This window comes from Dasypus novemcinctus, chromosome 10, assembly GCF_030445035.2.
Source record: "Dasypus novemcinctus isolate mDasNov1 chromosome 10, mDasNov1.1.hap2, whole genome shotgun sequence".
NCBI lineage: Eukaryota > Metazoa > Chordata > Mammalia > Cingulata > Dasypodidae > Dasypus > Dasypus novemcinctus.
In genome coordinates, this window is record NC_080682.1 from 103,238,182 (window position 1) to 103,255,765 (window position 17,584).

A 17,584-nucleotide genomic window follows, 5' to 3' on the forward strand; every position below is an offset into this window, starting at 1 on the left:
TTCAAAAAGGAACACCAAGGAAGCGGATGTGGCTCAAGCAACTGGACTCCCGTCTACCATATAGGAGGTTCAGGGTTTGATGCCCAGGGCCTCCTGGTGAAGGCAAGCTGGCCCGTGTGGAGAGCTGGCCCACGTGGAGTGCTGGCCCACACAGAGTGCTGGCCTGCGTGGAATACTGCCCAGTGCAGGAATGCTGGCCCATGCAGAGAGCTGGCACAGCAAGATGACACAACAAAAAGAGACACAGAGAAGAGATAATAGAAGATGCAACAGATCAGGGAGCTGAGGTGGCGCAAGAGAATGATCGCCTCTCTCCCACTCCAGAAGGTCCCAGGATTGGTTCCTGGAGCCGCCTAATGAGAATACCAGCAGACACAGAAGAGCACACAGCGAATGGACACCAAAAGCAGACAACAGAGGGAGGGAAGAGAGATAAATACATAAATAAGTCTTAAAAAAAAAAAAAAAGAGCACCAGCTTCTCACATTGAGGTCCTGGTTTCAATCCCCAGGCTCAGTACCTTAAAAGAAAAAAACAACAACAAGAAAAGCCCAGGACCAGGTGGCTTCACAGACAAATCCTCCCAATGATTTAAAGATCTAATACCAGAACAGGAAGGAAAGTTACCAAATTCATTCTCTGAGGCTAACAACACCCTAATACCAAAGTAAAATAAAGATATTATGTAAAAAGGAAATTACAGACCAATTTCTTTAATGAATATAGATGCAAAAATCCTCAACAACATACTTGCTAACTGAATCCAAAAACACATTAAAAAAGTTATATATCATAATCAAGTGGGCACACCAGGCATGCAAGGGTAGTTCAACATAAGAAAATCAGTGTAATGCACCACATTAACAAATTGAAGAAGAAAAATCACATGATCATTTCAACAGATACAGAAAAGGCATGTGACAAAATACAACATCCTTTCTTAGTGAAAACACTCTGAAAAATAGGAAAAGAAGGAAACCTTCTCAATATGACAAAGTGTATACATGAAAAATCCACAGGGAACATTGTACTCAATGGAGAAAGACTGAAAACTTTCCTACTGAGATTGGGAACAAGACAAGGATGCCCACTCTCTCCAACGTTATTCAATATGGTACTAAAAGTTCTAACTAGAGTTAATAGGCAAGGAAAGGGGGGAAAAAGGCAACCAAATAGGAAAAGAAGTAAAATTTTTGCTATTTGCTGATGTGATTCTATACTTAGAAAATCCTGAAAAATCCATGTTATAAGAACTTACAGATGATTTCAACAAAGTGGTAAGATACAAGACTAATATGCAAAAATCAATAGTGTTTCTATAAACTACTAATGAGCAATCTGAGGAAGGAGTCAGAAAAAAATTCCATTTACAATAGCAATTAAAAGAGTCAAATATTTAGGAATAAACTTAACCAAGGACACTGTGGCAGTGTGAAATTATTTTACGCATCCTGAAAAGGGAAAGATGATGTGAGCTGGTCCGCTCCTGTGGGTATGGGACCTTTTTCAATTGGACTACCTCAATGACGCATGACTAAGGTGGGAATCTCCACCCTCTTTCTGGGCTCAATAAAAAAGGGAGATCTGCCATTTTTGGTCCTGCCATGTGACAGCAAGGAGAGGCTCAAGCAGCTGAGGCCCCTGAGGAGAGAGGAGCCATTTGCCTACTCGCTTTCAGCTGAAATCAGGAAAAAACAGAGCAGCCGAGCCTGCGAGAAGAGGCCCAGTAAGAGACAAGCCCTACGCCTGGCTGCCCTGAGCTCAGCTCTGGGAGCTGTACAGCCTGAGCATTAGTACCACCAGGCAGAGATCGCCCGCCATCTTGCTCCAGCATGTGCAGGTGACTTAAGTGAGGAAGCACCTCTTAGAGTGCCATGACTTGGACTTTTACCCAACTTTTACCCCAAATAAATTTTATAAAAGCCAACACACTTTTGGTACTTTGCATTGGTAGCCTTTCGGCAAACTCAACAGACATAAAGGACCTGTATTTAGAAAACTATAAAACATTTCTAAAAGAAACCAAAGATGACCTAAATACATATGTAGAAGAACATTCTATTTGTGTGTAAGATGACTAAATAACATTTGGATGTCAATTCTACACAAAAATGATCTATAGATTTCATGCAATCCCAATAAAAATTCCAATTTCCTTCTTTGTAAAACTGGAAAAACCAATTATCAAATTTATCTGGAAGAATAAGGGTCCCTGAATAACCAAAAATATCCTAAAAAAGAAGAACAAAGTTAAGAGGACTCTCACTTCCAGACTTTTTTTTTTAAAGATTTATTTATTTATTTCTCTCCCCTCCCCCCCCACCCCAGTTGTCTGTTCTCTGTGTCTATGTGCTGCGTCTTATTTGTCCACTTCTGTTGTTGTCAGCAGCACGGGAATCTGTATTCCTTTTTGTTGCGTCATCTTGTTGTGTCAGCTCTCCATGTGTGCAGTGCCATTCTTGGACAGGTTGCACTTTCTTTCGCGCTGAGCGGCTCTCCTTACGGGGCACACTCCTTGTGCGTGGGGCTCCCCTACCCAGGGGATACCAATGCATGGCAGGGCACTCCTTGCGCGCATCAGCACTGCCCATGGGGCAGCTCCACATGGGTCAAGAAGGCCCAGGGTTTAAACCACGGAACTTCCATGTGTTAGACAGATGCCCTAACCACTGGGCCAAGTCGGCTGCCCACTTCCAGACTTTATTATTTTTTTTTAAAAAAAGATTTATTTATTTAATTAATTTCCCCCCCTCCCCTGGTTGTCTGTTCTTGGTGTCTATTTACTGCGTCTTGTTTCTTTGTCCGCTTCTGTTGTCGTCAGCGGCACGGGAAGTGTGGGCGGCGCCATTCCTGGGCAGGCTGCTCTTTCTTTTCACGCTGGGTGGCTCTCCTCATGGGCGCACTCCTTGCGCGTGGGGCTCCCCCACGCGGGGGACACCCTTGCGTGGCACGGCACTCCTTGCGCGCATCAGCGCTGCGCATGGCCAGCTCCACACGGGTCAAGGAGGCCCGGGGTTTGAACCGCGGACCTCCCATATGGTAGACAGACGCCCTAACCACTGGGCCAAAGTCCGTTTCCCCACTTCCAGACTTTAAAGCATATTATCTAGCCACATGTAAAAAGAGCATGCTACTGGCATAAAGACAGACAGATTAACCAATGGAATCAAACCAAGAGTTTGGAAATAGACCTCATATCAATGGTCAAGTGATTTTTGACAAGACTGTCAAATCCACACAGCTGGGTCAGAGTGGCCTATTCAATAAATAGTGCTTGGAAAACTGGATATTCATATCTAAAAGAAAGAGTACCCTTACCTCACACCTTACACAAAAATAAATTCAAAATGAATCAAGGGGGAAAAAAAAAGAATCAAAGACCTAAATATAAAAACTAGAATCATGAAACTCCTAAAAGAAAATGTTTGGAAACACCTTCAAGATCTTGTGGTTTCTTGGACCTTACTCCAAAAACACAACAACAAAAGAAAAAATGGATAAATGGGACTGCCTCAAAATTAAATAGTTTCATATTTCAAATGATTTTGTTAAGAAGTGAAAAAAAGACAGTCAACTCAATGGGGAAAAAAATCTTCAGAAACCATGTTTCTGACAAAGGATTGACCTCCATGTTATATAAAGAGATCACACAACTTAATAACAAAACAATAAGCAACCCAATTTTGAAAATGGGCAAAGGAACTGAATAAACATTTTTCCAAAGTGGAAATGCAAATGGCCAAAAGACACATGAAAAGGTATTCATCATCACTAGCTATCAGGAAAATGTAGAACAAAACTACAATGAGACAGCATCTCACACCAAAGAGAATGGCCATTATTGAAAAAAATAAAGAGAAAACTACATGTGCTGGAGAGGATGTGAAGAAAGAGGAACACTCTTTTACTGTTGGTGGGAGTATAAAATGGTGCAACCACGTGAAAGACAATTTGGCAGTTCCTCAGGAAACTTCATACAGAACTGCCATTCGATCCAGCAATCCCGCTACTAGGAATATATTCAGAACAACTGAAAACAAAGATGGAAACAGGTATTTGCCCACCAATATCCATAGCGGCATTATTCAAAATTGCTAAAAAATGGAAACAACCTATGTGCCTGTCAACCAAAGAATGGATAAACAAGATGTGGTATATTCATACAATGGAATACTATTCAGCTGTAAGAAGACACCACTTGGGGAAGCACATGGCAACATGGAGGAACCCTGAGGATATTACGTTGAGTGAAATAAGCCAGACACAAAAGGATGAATATTATATGGTCTCACTAATACGAACTAAATACAATGAGTAGGCTTATGGAGTTGGACTATAAAGTGTAAGTTGGTGGAAGACGGAATGTGGGATGAGAAAGGGGGAGATAATGCTGGATGTAAGTAGAATATTTAATAAGGTCAAAAGCATATATGTGATAATGGATGGACTTGATGGTAACACATTGTAATGAGCGTAAAAAACTATTGATTTACGGAAGCGGACTTGGCCCAATGGATGGGGCGTCCACCTACCACATGGGAGGTCCAAAGTTCAAACCCCGGTCCTCCTTGACCCGTGTGCAGCTGGCCCATGCGCAGTGCTGATGCGCACAAGGAGTCCTGTGCCATGCAGGGGTGTCCCCCGTGTAGGGGAGCCCCACGCCCAAGGAGTGCACCCCATAAGGAGAGCCACCCAGCGCAAAAGAAAGTGCAGCCTGCCCAGGAATGGCACCGCACACACGGAGAGCTGACACAGCAAGATGACACAACAAAAAGAGACACCGATTCCCATGCTGCTAATAAGGATAGAAGCAGTCACAGAAGAACACACAGCAAATGGGCACAGGGAGCAGACAACTGGGCGGGGAGAGGGGAAGGGGTGAGAAATTTTTTAAAAAACTATTGATTTATGGATTTGACTGTAGCTGAAACAAGGTAGTCTAGGGAGCTTAATGTTAATTGGAGGACAGTTGAAGGATAATATAGGAAATGTATAACAATGATTTTGGCAGTATATGGAATGTGGTAAATAATATATAAATGGAATGTTGTTCTACTAGAAGGTGTTAAGAATGCGGTGATACATGGGAAAACTATAATGTAATTTATGGAATAGAGGTAAGAACATTGTAATGTTTTTCTAGCAAAAGTCAAGAAGGTATTATATTAATGCTAAAGATTAAAAGAAATGAACATGGAGTTTGGTTTTGTGAGATATGAATACAAGTAAGCATTTTTTCCTCCATGTTTTTCATTAATAAGAAGACTGTGACTCCGCCATTTAACTAATCTGAGTTCACCTGTGGATCTTTCTGAACACTAGAGGAACAACTGAGTTAGTTGTTGGAATTAGGTGAGATAAAAGTGCCTGGACAGAATTTTATAGGAGTAATGCTGCCCTAACTTATTAAGCTGCCTTTTTCTGTTATTTTATTTTTTGAATTTGAAATAAAATTTGAATTAAAAAAAAAAAAGCTGAGAGAGGAGCAGATGTAGTGGGTGAGTGCCTTCTTCTCATGTACAAGGTCCCGGGTTCAATCCCTGAAACTCCTAAAAAAAAAATTGGAAAAAAAAAAAAAGAAGTTCAGAAAAAGATTAAAAAAAGACCACTATGTAATCATGTCTGATCACAGAAAAATAAAATATTGCCCAAACTATAAAAATGACCAAACATCTGCCCACCTGTCCTTCCTAACACGAGTGACTGCTGGGGAGCGGATGTAGCTCAGGCAGTTGGGCACCTGCCTCCCACATGGGTTCCTGGTGTCTTCTGAAGAACGAAAGAGACAACAAGCAGACAACGAGGGAGCCACCTGAGGGGGGCGGGGGGGAGAAGAGCGACTGCTGCTGCTTCATCAATCCCACATTCAGCTTTGCTCCTTTCCTCTTGCCTTCTGCATAGAAATTGTTAAGATGTCCAGCCACAGAATTACTCCTGCTTCCTGACGGTATCCAATCCAGAGCAAAGCTCTGCTTCCTTAAACTCTCCCCAGAATCATTAACACAAACACCAACCCACACACAGTAAGTCCTTCTGCAGGCACGCTGCTCCCTGTGTCTGTAGAAAGAGAGACACGGAGCACCACCTCCAGGGGAGGGGTCTCCCACATGGAGGGCAGCGAAGAGCTCCACAATGCCCGCCACCAGGAACAGCTGCCCTGGGCCCCCGCCTCACCACGGTCTGCCGAGCCGGGGCACCGGCTAAAGCGCGACTTTCACAGGCACTGGCTGGAACGTTTACTCGGGTGGAGAAGAGACAGCAGGTCAGCTTCACTAGCGGGATCAGTCCACGTGGCCACGGGGTCTACACGCCGCCTTCGTGTCTACACGCCTACAGGGCGGTGGAGGGACCCTGCTCCCTCCCCGCCAGGAGCAGGTCATCCAGTGGGGCTGCATCAGGTGCCATAAAAGGTACACGGGTAGCCAACTTCAGCCAGACTGCCTGCAGTGAAGGTTGCATATGCTCTGGGCAAGAGTTCGGCATCCCCCGCGGCCTTCTAGGGGATGAGGCTGGGCCCCAAGGCAGTCCCCAGCGGGGAGCAGCCCACGGTGACGCAGGCACCAGGCTCACAGCTAGAGAGCACAGGTCTGTGGGCCGCGGTGCCCTCGCCGTCAGGCCACGCCTTCCTAACGACCCCGTAGTGAGGTGGCCCACGGGTCCCCACGGGTGTGTTCTCAATCACGGCCGGAGACACTGAGCCACAATTTTTTTGACTTCGTATGTCCCTGGTGGCCTTTGCACCGAGGAGATTGACAGCACTTAACATTTATTTTTGAAAACTATTTGAAATGAACATGGTGAAAATTGTAAATATTTCAAAAGGTTGAAAAGTGAGAGGTAAATCTCCCTTTTGCCTTTCTACCGCTGAACCTTAGAATCCAGCTCCCCTCCCCAGAGGCAAGCTGTGATACCAAAGATAGTTTATGCTTGTATAAGTGCAATGTAATGTAATACAATGCAATATAACATACAATAATTTAAACATTTATATGTGTTCTATAACAATGCCTGGTACATAGTATATGTTCAATGGATAAAAGAATTTATCTACTTTAAAAAAAAAAAAAGAGACAGTGCACATTTCTCCTCAGAAACCATGGAAGCAAGAAGGCAGTGGTATGATATACTAAAGATATTGGAAGAAAAAGATTGCCAAAGTCAAGAATTCTTTATCTAGCAAAACTGTTTTTCAAAAATGAGGGTGAGTATAAAGTTTTCACAGATAAATAGAAACTGAGAGTACCCATCACCAAGAGACCATCTATACAAGAAATATTAAAGGGAATGTTGCAGCCTGAAAGGAAAGACAGGAGAAAGAGGTGCAAAGAAGAGAGGAGAAATGAAGATCATTAGTAATGCAGCATTCCCTTTAATATTTCTTGGTAACTAAAAGGGTAAAAAGACAGATGATAGTAATACATGATATAGGAAAGTCAAAGGATAAAATCGCCAAATATGTATTGCTTTTATACTGAGATGTTAATGGATTGAATGCTCCAATCAAAAGACACAGATTAGCAGAAAGGATAAAAAAATATGACCCATCTATATGCTGTCAACAGGAGACCCATCTTAGATGCAAAGACACAAATGGCTGAAAACGAAAGGTTGGAAAAACATATTCTATGCAGACAGCAACCAAAAAAAGAGCTGGAGCCACTTCACTAATATAAGAGATAAAGAAGAATATTGTATATTAATAAAAGCGGCAATCCACCAGGAAGAAATAACAATCATAAATATTTATGCACCTAACCAGTGTGCCCCAAAATATATGAGGCAAACACTAGTAAAACTGAACGGAGAAACAGACATTGCTACAATAATAGCTGAAGACTTCAATATATACCATCCTCATCACTGGCCAGAACATCTGGAAAAAGGATCAAAAGGAAACAGGGAACTTGAATAATATGATAAATGAACTAGACCTAACAGTTCTAGTTGCATTCAAAATAGGATATACATTCTTCTCAAGTACTCATGGATCTTTCTCCAGGACATACCATATGTTGGTTCACAAAACAGATCTCAATAAATTTTAAAACACTGATATAATACAAAACACTTTCTCTGATCATAATGGAATGAAACGAAACCAGTAACATAGGGAGACAGGAAAATTCACAAATATATGGAAGTTAAGTAACACACTCAAACAACTAGGGGGTCAAAGAAGAAACTGCAAGGAAGTTCCGTAAATACCTTGAGATGAATGAAAATGAGAACACAACATATCAAACCTTATAGGATGCAGTGAAGGCAGTGCTAAGAGGGAAATTTATAGCCCGAAATGCTTATATTTTTTAAAAAAGAGCTAAAATCAAAGACTTTACTGCACACATGGAGGAATTAGAAAAAGAAGAGCAAACCAAATTCAAAGCAACAGAAGGAAGGAAGTAACAGAGATCATAGTGGAAGTAAATGAAATTGAGAATAAAAAAATAATAGAGCATTAACAAAACAAAAATTTACTTCTTTGTAAAGATGAATAAAATTGACAAACCCTTAGCTAGACTGACAAAGTAAAAAAGAGAAGACGCAAATAAATAAAATCAGAAATTTGAGGGAGTGCATTACTACTGACCCCACAGAAACAAAAAGGATCATAAGAGGATACTATGAACAAATGTATGCCAATAAATTAGACAACCTAGATGAAATGGACAAATTCCTAGAAACACACGAACAATCTTGCTGACTCTAGAAGAAATAGAAGCTCTCAACAGACCAATCACAAGAAAAAAGATTGAATCAGTCATCAAAAACCTCCCAACAAAGAAAAGCCAGGACCAGATGATTTCAAAGGTGAATTCTACCAATCATTCCAAGAAGAATTAATACCAATCCTGATCAAACTCTTCCAAAAAACTGAAGAAGAGGAAATACTACATAACTCATTCTATGAGGCCAACATCACCCTAATACCAAAGCCAGATAAAGATACCACAAGAAAAGAAAACTATAGACCAATTTATCTTATGAATATAGATGCAAAAAGTCTCAACAAAATACTAGCAAGTCAAATCCAACACATTAAAATAATTATACACCATGATCGAGTAAGATTTATACCAGGTATGCAAGGGTGGTTTCAACATAAGAAAATCAATTAATGTAATATATTACATTAACAAAACAAAGGGAAAAACACATTAACATCTCAATTGATGCAGAAAAGGCATTAGACAAAATTGATAAAAACACTTAGAAAAAGAGGAACAGAGACAAGTTCCTCAACATGATAAAGGGCATATATGAAAAACCCACAGCTACCATCATACTCAATGGTGAAATACTGAAAGCCTTCCTTCTAAGATCTGGAACGATACAAGGACACCCACTGTCACCAAGTGGTATTCAACAGCATACTGAAAGTTCTAGCTAGAACACTTAGGTAAAAGGCATCCAGACTGGAAAAGAAGAATTAAAACTTTCATTTGCAGAAAACATGATGTTATACATAGAAAGTCCCCCCAAAATTTTATAATAACTCTCTCAGAGCTAATAAATAAAATCAGCAAAGTGGCAGAATACAAGATCAACGCACAAAATCAGTAGTGTTTCTACACATCATTAATGAACAATATAAGGAGGAAATCAAGGAAAAAAAATCCCATTTCCAAGAGCAATTAAAAGAATCAAATAGGGAAGCAGATTTGACCCAACAGATAGGGCATCCGCCTACCACACGGGAGGTCCAAGGTTCAAACCCAGGGCCTCCTGACCTGTGTGATAAGCGGGCCCACACACAGCGCTGATGCGCACAAGGAGTGCCATGCCATGCAGGGGTGTCCCCCACGTAGGGGAGCTCCATGCACAATGAGCAAGCCCTGTAAGGAGAGCCGCCCAGCGTGAAAAAAGTGCAGCTTGGACAGCCTGACGCTGCAAGATGATGCAACAAAACAAGACACAGATTCCAGGTGCTGCTGACACAAGTGGACACAGAAGAACACACAGTGATGGACACAGAGAGCAGACAACTGGGCGGGGGGGAGCAGGGAAGGGGAGAGAAATAAATATAAAATTATCTTTAAAAAATGAAAAAATTAAAAAAAAAAAAGAATCAAATAACTAGGAATAAATTTAACCAAGGATGTAAAGGGCTTATATATGGAAAACCACAAAACTTTGCAAAAAGCAATCAAAGAAGATCTAAATAAATGGAAACACATTCTATGCTCATGGATTGGAAGGCTAAATATTGTTATGATGTCAATTCTACCAAAATGATTGACAGATTCAATGCAATCCCAATCAACATTGCAACAGCCTACTTTGGAGAAATGAGAAAGCTAATTATCAAATTTATTTGGAAGGACAAGAGGCCCTAAATAGCCAAAACATCTTGAAAAAGAAAAACAGAGTTGGAAGACTCACACTTTCTGACTTTAAAGCTTATTACAAAACTACAGTTGTCAAAACAGCATGGGACTGGCCCAAGGATAGATATACTAATCAATGGATTTGAACTGAGAGTTCAGAAATAGACCCTCACATCTATTGCAAATTTATTTTTGACAAGGCTGTCAAGTCCACTCAATTGGGAAAGAAGAGTTGACTCTTCAACAAATGGTGCTGGTAAAACTGGATATCCATATGTAAAGAATGAAGGAGGGGAAACGGACTTTGGCCCAGTGGTTAGGGCGTCCGTCTACCACATGGGAGGTCCGCGGTTCAAGCCCCGGGCCTCCCTGACCCATGTGGAGCTGGCCCATGCGCAGTGCTGATGCGCGCAAGGAGTGCCCTGCCACGCAGGGGTGTCCCCGCATAGGGGAGCCCCACGCGTGAGGAGTGCGCCCCATAAGGAGAGCCGCCCAGCGCGAAAAAAGTGCAGCCTGCCCAGGAATGGTGCCGCCCACACGGAGAGCTGACACAACAAGATGACACAACAAAAAGAAACACAGATTCCCGTGCCGCTGATAAGGATAGAAGCGGTCACAGAAGAACACACAGTGAATGGACGCAGAGAGCAGAGAACTTGGGGGAAGGGGAGAAAAATAAATAAAAAAATAAATAAAATCTTTAAAAACATACACACACATACACACAATGGGATACCATTCCACAGCCATAGAATGGCTACTAAAAAACAGAAAATTAAAGTGCTGGAGAGGATTTGGAGCAATAGGAACACTCATTCAATGTTGCCAGGAACGTAAAATGGTGTAGCTGTGGTAGAAGGCAGTTTGGCAGTTCCTCAAGTAAAGAATTAACATATGATCCAGCAATCCCACTTCTGGCTATATACCCAAAAGAACTGAAAGCAGGAACTCAAACAGATATTTGCACACTGATGTTCAAAGCACCATTACTCACAACTGCCAAAAGATGGAAGCAACTCAAGTGTCCATCAACTGACGAATGGATAAATAGCATGCACTCAATACATACAATGGAATATTATTCAGCTGTAAGAAGGGGTGAAGTCCTGATACATGTGACAACATGGATGAACCCTGAAGACGTCATGTTGCGTGAAGTAAGCCAGACACAAAGGGACACGTATTGTATGATCTCACTCATATGAAATAATTAGAATAAGAAAATTCACTGAGTCAGAAACTAGAATATAGTTTACCAGGGGCTTGGGTAGAAAACGGGGAGTTAATTCTTAAATTGTACAGACTTTCTATTTGGGTTGATCGTAAAGTTTTGGTAATAGATAGTGGTGATGGTAGCACAACATTGTGAATTAAATTAACAGCACCAAATTATATATTTGAACATGGTTAAAATAAGGAATTTCAGGTTACACATATGTTACTAGAATAAAAATTTTAAAAAAAATTAGACTGTTTAATCCTATTATAAACAATACCATAGTTAATAACACAATTTTTAAAATGTTCTTTCATGAGTTGTAACAAATGTACCACAATAAAGCAAGGTATTAATAATAGGATGTACATGGGAACTATTTTATGTATGATTTTTCTGTAAACCTACAACTTCTCTAGTAAAAAAGAAATTAAATTACATTAAAAATAAAGCAATAAAAAATTAAAAATTAAAGAAAAAAATATATAACCCATGTGCTTCTGCCCTCTGACCCAGCCACCTTCAGGCATTTCCCCTGCAGCTTGACTGGGACCCGTTATACGGAAGGCTATTTGCTGCAGCACTGTGGATAATCACAAAAGACTGAAAAGAACCAAAATGTCCTTCTTTGGGGAATGGTTAACTAAATTATGGTACAGTTGTACAGTACAACACTGGACGGCCATAAAAAACAAAAAACACACACAAAAAAAGAGGAAACTCCTCAGGTTTTGATATGACCTTCAAGAGATATTGTTACGTGAATAATGAAAAGTGAAAAACATTACACAGAGCATCCAGCCTTTTATGTGAAAACAGACAAAAAACCAAGGGAGGAGACAGGCACATATGCACCTACTCGTGCATGCATAAAGTAACCCCGAGAAGGCACACAGGAGACCAGGCAGCTGCTGGTGGCCTGGGGCCGCAGGGGCTGGTTTGCTGAGGGGACAGGCAGAAGCACACGTAGATCCAGATTTTAGGGGGCCTGAAACTTAAAGAATTTGGATGCCTTCTTTAAGAGAAAGGCTACAAAAATATCTTACTTTTACAAAATTTACAAAAACACATGGCCAGGTGCACGCATCGCTTAGGCCGCTCCTCCATCAGGGAAAGAGCCGGGAAGCCCCAGCTCCCCAGAAACCCACCCCAGGTGGGAGGGAGACCACACACTGCACAACTCTTCATATCTCCTAAAGGTGCATTTTTCAAAAAGGGTACAGAGAGACCCAAAGGAAGACCTGAAGAAACAGAAATGCATTTGATGTTCTTGGTTAAGATGACTCAACACCGTCTAGATGCCAGTTCTTCCAGGGTTAAGCTACATTTTTAATGTAATCCCAACTGAAAATACCAACTGGAACTTTTTCAGACAGGCAGATTCTAACGTTCACATAAAGTTACAGTCAGGATTTGTTTTTAAGTGAAAGGGCGAGGTGCAGAACTGTGTTATAATACGCAAGTATCTGGGTTAAAGAACAAGAAAAAATATGCACATGTATCTGGGCACATATGTACACACAGAATACCTCTGGTCAGATACTTGAGAAACTGGCTGCCTCCGGGGAGGGGAAATGGGCAGCTGGGAAGACAGAAGAGGCAGAGTTAATAATTATCTTTCACCGGGCCTTTCTGGATCTTTTAAATTTTGAACCACTTTCAAAAACCAAATAAAAATTAAAAGGTATATGATAATCATGAATACAAACTGGAATGAAAAAGAGACAAAACTCACAAGGCAAGGAAGGGAATGAAATACGCAGACAGGGGAGTGGATGTGGCTCAAGCGGTTGAGCACCCCCTTCCCGCGTGAGAGGTCCCAGGTTTGATCCCCAGTGCCTCCCAAAAAACAAAACAAAACAAACGAGCAAGCAAACGAAAAGAAACAACTCAGGAGAGCTGATGTGCTTCCCACACACGAGGTCCCGGGTTCAATCCCTGGCCCCAGAACCTCAAAAAGAAAAAAAAAAAGGAAATAAGCAGACCATGAGAAAGAGCCCCAGCCTGCCCGGCTGCCCTGAGCCGAGTCCTTCAAAGCCCACCCACGCCTCCCAATCTCGGTTTTCAAAATGGAAAATGGGACCTTAGGTCTCAGTCTCCAGGCTGCTGGCCCTCCAGCCCGGCTCCCACCCTCTCCCCACACTCACCAGCGAGCCAAGGACGCCCAGGCCCTCCTGGAGGCGGCAGCTACTCGGGACGGCCCCTCATCACGGACCGCGGCGGCAGCTGCGAGGAGGGAGATGGAAGGGAAGGCCCGTGAGGCAAGGCCCCTGGGTGCTGAGCAGCTGGGAGGCTGGGGGCCAGGAGCTCAGAGAGGGAGCAGGAGAAGGGCAAAGGGGCCTGCCCAGAGACGGGGTCCACGGGGCGGGAAGGGGAGCCCCGCGCCCCGTTCTCCAGCCCTCCCCCAGACCAGGGGGTGGGCAGGCGGTGGGAGGGGCTGCCGTGGCCCAGGGAGGCAGATGCCCCTACTCAGAGCCAGAGCGGTGGGACACCCAGGGCGCCAGGACCCCTGCTCCAAGCCTGGGGGCTGCGGGGTGGGGCGGGGACTCTGAGACCCAGGGGTCCTGGCGCTAGGTGCAGGTGGGAGGGGGAAGAAAAGGGTGCTTTGGGGCAGGGGAGCAGCAGCCCTGCCAGAGGGAGGAGGCGGGATGGAGGGGGGCCCCCCCGCCCGCCCTAACCCGCCCAGAGGGCAGGTTAACCCGCAGGCTGCTGGGTCTGCACGCCTGCTTCACGGGGTACCTGGAAACGTTTTAAATTTTCCTTGTTTGGTATTTTAAGTGGGCTCTGTTCATGGCATAGGATGGGGCAAAACTAGGTAAATGTTTAGGGAGCAGATGTGGCTCAAGCAGTTGGGCACCGCCCACGGGAGGCCCCAGGTTCAGTTCTCGGTGCCTCCTAAAGACCACGAGCAGACAATGAACAGCGGGAGCCACCTGGGAGAGGGGCTGGGGGTGCTTACTGTATGCCAGGTGCTTTTCTATATGCTTTACATTAACTCATTTATCTAATCCTCATAGCAGACTTACTATGGACATACATAAAATTGTTACCCCTATTTTAAGATGAAGAAACTAATGCACAGAGAGGTTAAGTAACTTGCCCAAAGTCACACAGCTATGAAGGGGCAGTTTAGGTATAATCTGGACTAAAGCGGCCAATGGCCACACGTGGCTACTGAGCACTCGAAACGTGGCCTCCAAAACGAGGTGTGCTGTAAACAGAATACACCCCAATCCTTAAAGACAGTACTGAAAAAGAATACAAAATATCTCAATTTTTTCCTGTTGATCACATGACACAATGACAATATTTGGATACTTGAAAGATGTCATTTAAATTAATTTCAGCTGCTCCTTTTTAATGTGGCTACTAAAAAATTTAAAATTGCATTTGTGTCTTACATTGTATTTCCATTGGACAGTGCGGCTCTAGACTTCTACTCCTCTGCTTGTTGCCTCTAAAGCGCAACAGCAGACACGCCTTGAGCAGCCACTAGAAGCCAGGCACTGTTCTAAGGGCTCAGAGCAGAGTAACTGCTGACCGCCCCAGCAACCCCACTGGAATGGCGAGGTCTGGGAAAGAGGAAACCACTGACCTCCTGAGAAGGGCCTGGCCCCTCCTGGGTCTCTCAAGTTCCTATTCCTGCTCTAGAGGCCAAGGTCAGAGACCTGGGAACCACTCCCTGCACCTGCTCTGTGAGAGCCCGTTCAAGGCGCTGGAGGCACAAATACTAACCGTAACTCAGCTCTGGCTCCCGCTCCAGGGGTCAGACACCACCCGGACAGTGAAAACTGCCCAAAGGGCCCTGCCCAGCCTGAGGGGCAGGGAAGGCTTCCTGGAGGAGGCAGCTCCAGCCAGGCCCCTGGAGCCCGAGGCTGAGAAAAAACAAAAACCTTCAGCTGCTCTGATTCTCACTGAGTCCCTGTCCCCACCCAGCTGGGGGGAGTGTCGTTCTGTCCCAACAGCAGGTCACAAGCTGGGGGGGTCCCCTCCTCCCCCACTCCGAGGGCCCAGCTCAGGCTTCACCACCCCCCCGCACCCACCCTGCCCCAGCTCTCCCGTCGCCCTCTCCCTGCAGCACCTCCCAGCAGATCCACCCACGGGCCCACTGCCCACTGCAGCTGGTGCCCAGTGGGTGCCCTCAGGCTGTCGTCCCACCTGGCGCAGCCCCGGTCACTGCCAGGGGAAGAAACGTTCACCCCAGAGAGGAAGTTGCCCAAGCCGCGGTGAGACACCCCGAGCCCAGGCAGGCTGGGCCGGCCTTGCGCGCGGCTCTCTGCGCGTCCCCTCCTGCCCCCCGCACGGCCAGGCGGACGGAGCCGCTGCGGCTGTCTGACACTGCGCGGCTGACGCACACGCTCCAGCTTCAGGTACGGCGTCCAGCCCGCCTCTCCAGGAGGCCCTCCCGACCACCTCCTCAGGCTGCCCTGAGAGTCTGCCCCCGTTTCAGGCCCCAGGGCCGCTCGCGGACCCGGGACCCGGCCGAGCTCACAGCGTCACGGGGACTGACCCTGACACGGGTCCTTCTTCAGGTCCCTGGGGCGGGAGCCAAAGCGCTCGCCCTGCTGTCCTCTCCCGTTCCAACCGCCGAGGGCCGCCCCTCCATCCCAGGCCAGCGGCCCCCCGTGCCCTCTGCCCACTGCTGCCCAGGGATGCCCCTGCCCGTGGGAGCCTTAGCCGAGGACAGGCACACCCAGGCTTTCCCCACTCCCAAAGCCCCCGCTGAGCGCCCGGCCTCTGCCAGAGTTCCCCCTTCATCTGCCTCATCCTCACAGCCGTGTTCGCCATTTCCTGGAGCAGGGAGCTAAGGCCGCACATGGCAGGGACTCGCCCGGGAGCCTCTGTCAGGTGGAGTCGGAGGTTTCCAGGGGGGCCTCCTGAGCTGGGGCCTTCAAGAATGAATAGGAGGTTGCCGGGTGGAGGAAGTCAGAAAACTCTTCCAGCCACAGGAACCGTGGGTGCAAAGCCTGAGCACAGGAGACAGCATGGCAAGCCCAGGGATGGGGAGAATTTAGTGTGGCAGGAATGCGGGGCGTGAAAAAAGAGCAGTGACTCCCCTGGGTCTGATACGGAGCCCACTGAGGGGTTGCTGTGCTCCCAGAGGCCTCTGAGCCTCCTTTGCATTCTGATTTGCCTGTGTGAGTCAGCCCCGGAGGCAAAGCATGCGATGTCCTAACTTCTTTCACACTCTGTTCAGAAATCCCCTCTGCCAGGAAACCTCCTGGATTGCATGCTCAGCTCCCCATGCTCAGAGCCCAGCTCCGGGTTCAAGGAAAGGCCCAGCCCTGGGGACAGCGGGAGAGGAGTGGGGGGCCAGGTCCAGGGGTCCAGGCCTGAGTCCTGAGCTTCCCACCCCTCCCTGGCAGCCCCCGCCCCAGCCCCGGGTCGGGGCCCAGGTTTCCCAGCACAGGCCTCGGGCATCTGACCTCAGGGAACCGCAGAAGTCCCCGCAGGAAAGGAGAACAGCAGCCCTCCAGCTCCGGCCAGGCCCGGGGCTGCCCCCACACCCCATCCCGACCACAGACACCTGCCACAACCTCCCGGGACACCCACCCTCCCGCAACCCCCCAATGGCCCGCCCGCCCCCCACCACACACACACCTCAGTTCCCACGCTCCCACCAACAAGAGGCCACCACACGCAGCGGTGTACAGCCGCCCGGGGGCCCAAGACGCCCGCACCCCATGACCCCCGCCCCCGCCCGCCTTCCGGGTAATACCTGCGTGCCGGCCACCCTCGGTCCACCGCCCTCCTGGGGCTTCTCAGGACGCCACTCGCTGGGCCAGAAGCCTCGCGGACACTTCCCGTAGCGATGAGGAACTAGGTGGGGGCGGGGCGCCGGGCCAGGGGTGCAGCAGCGCCCACGCCCCGCTGCAGACGCCAGCGCCCCACGGAGGAGCGGCGGCCGCCGCGGTCCAGCCCCCCCCCGAGGCACGGCGCCCTCCCCCGGCCCCTCCCTGTCGTGCGGCCCACCCGGGTACCAGGGGATTTCTCCCCCCCCCCCCCCGGCCTGCCTGTGGCACATCCTGCCCCCCCGGGGAAG

General features: G+C 46.5%; 1 protein-coding gene across 11 annotated transcripts in view; it reads right to left on the reverse strand.

Moving 5' to 3' along the window:
- The window catches only part of ARAP1 (ArfGAP with RhoGAP domain, ankyrin repeat and PH domain 1), an 80,712-nt gene that overhangs the window by 53,406 nt on the left and 9,722 nt on the right, over positions 1-17,584 (reverse strand). For 7 of the 11 annotated variants that reach the window (XM_058305904.2, XM_058305900.2, XM_058305906.1 and 4 more), the window contains exon 2: positions 13,689-13,767. The gene's annotated coding sequence lies outside the window, so the exon portion shown is untranslated. Of the gene's footprint in view, positions 1-13,688; positions 13,768-17,260; positions 17,357-17,584 lie in introns of those variants that run through there. The other 4 variants (XM_058305902.2, XM_071218250.1, XM_058305899.2 and 1 more) reach the window with 2 other exon arrangements.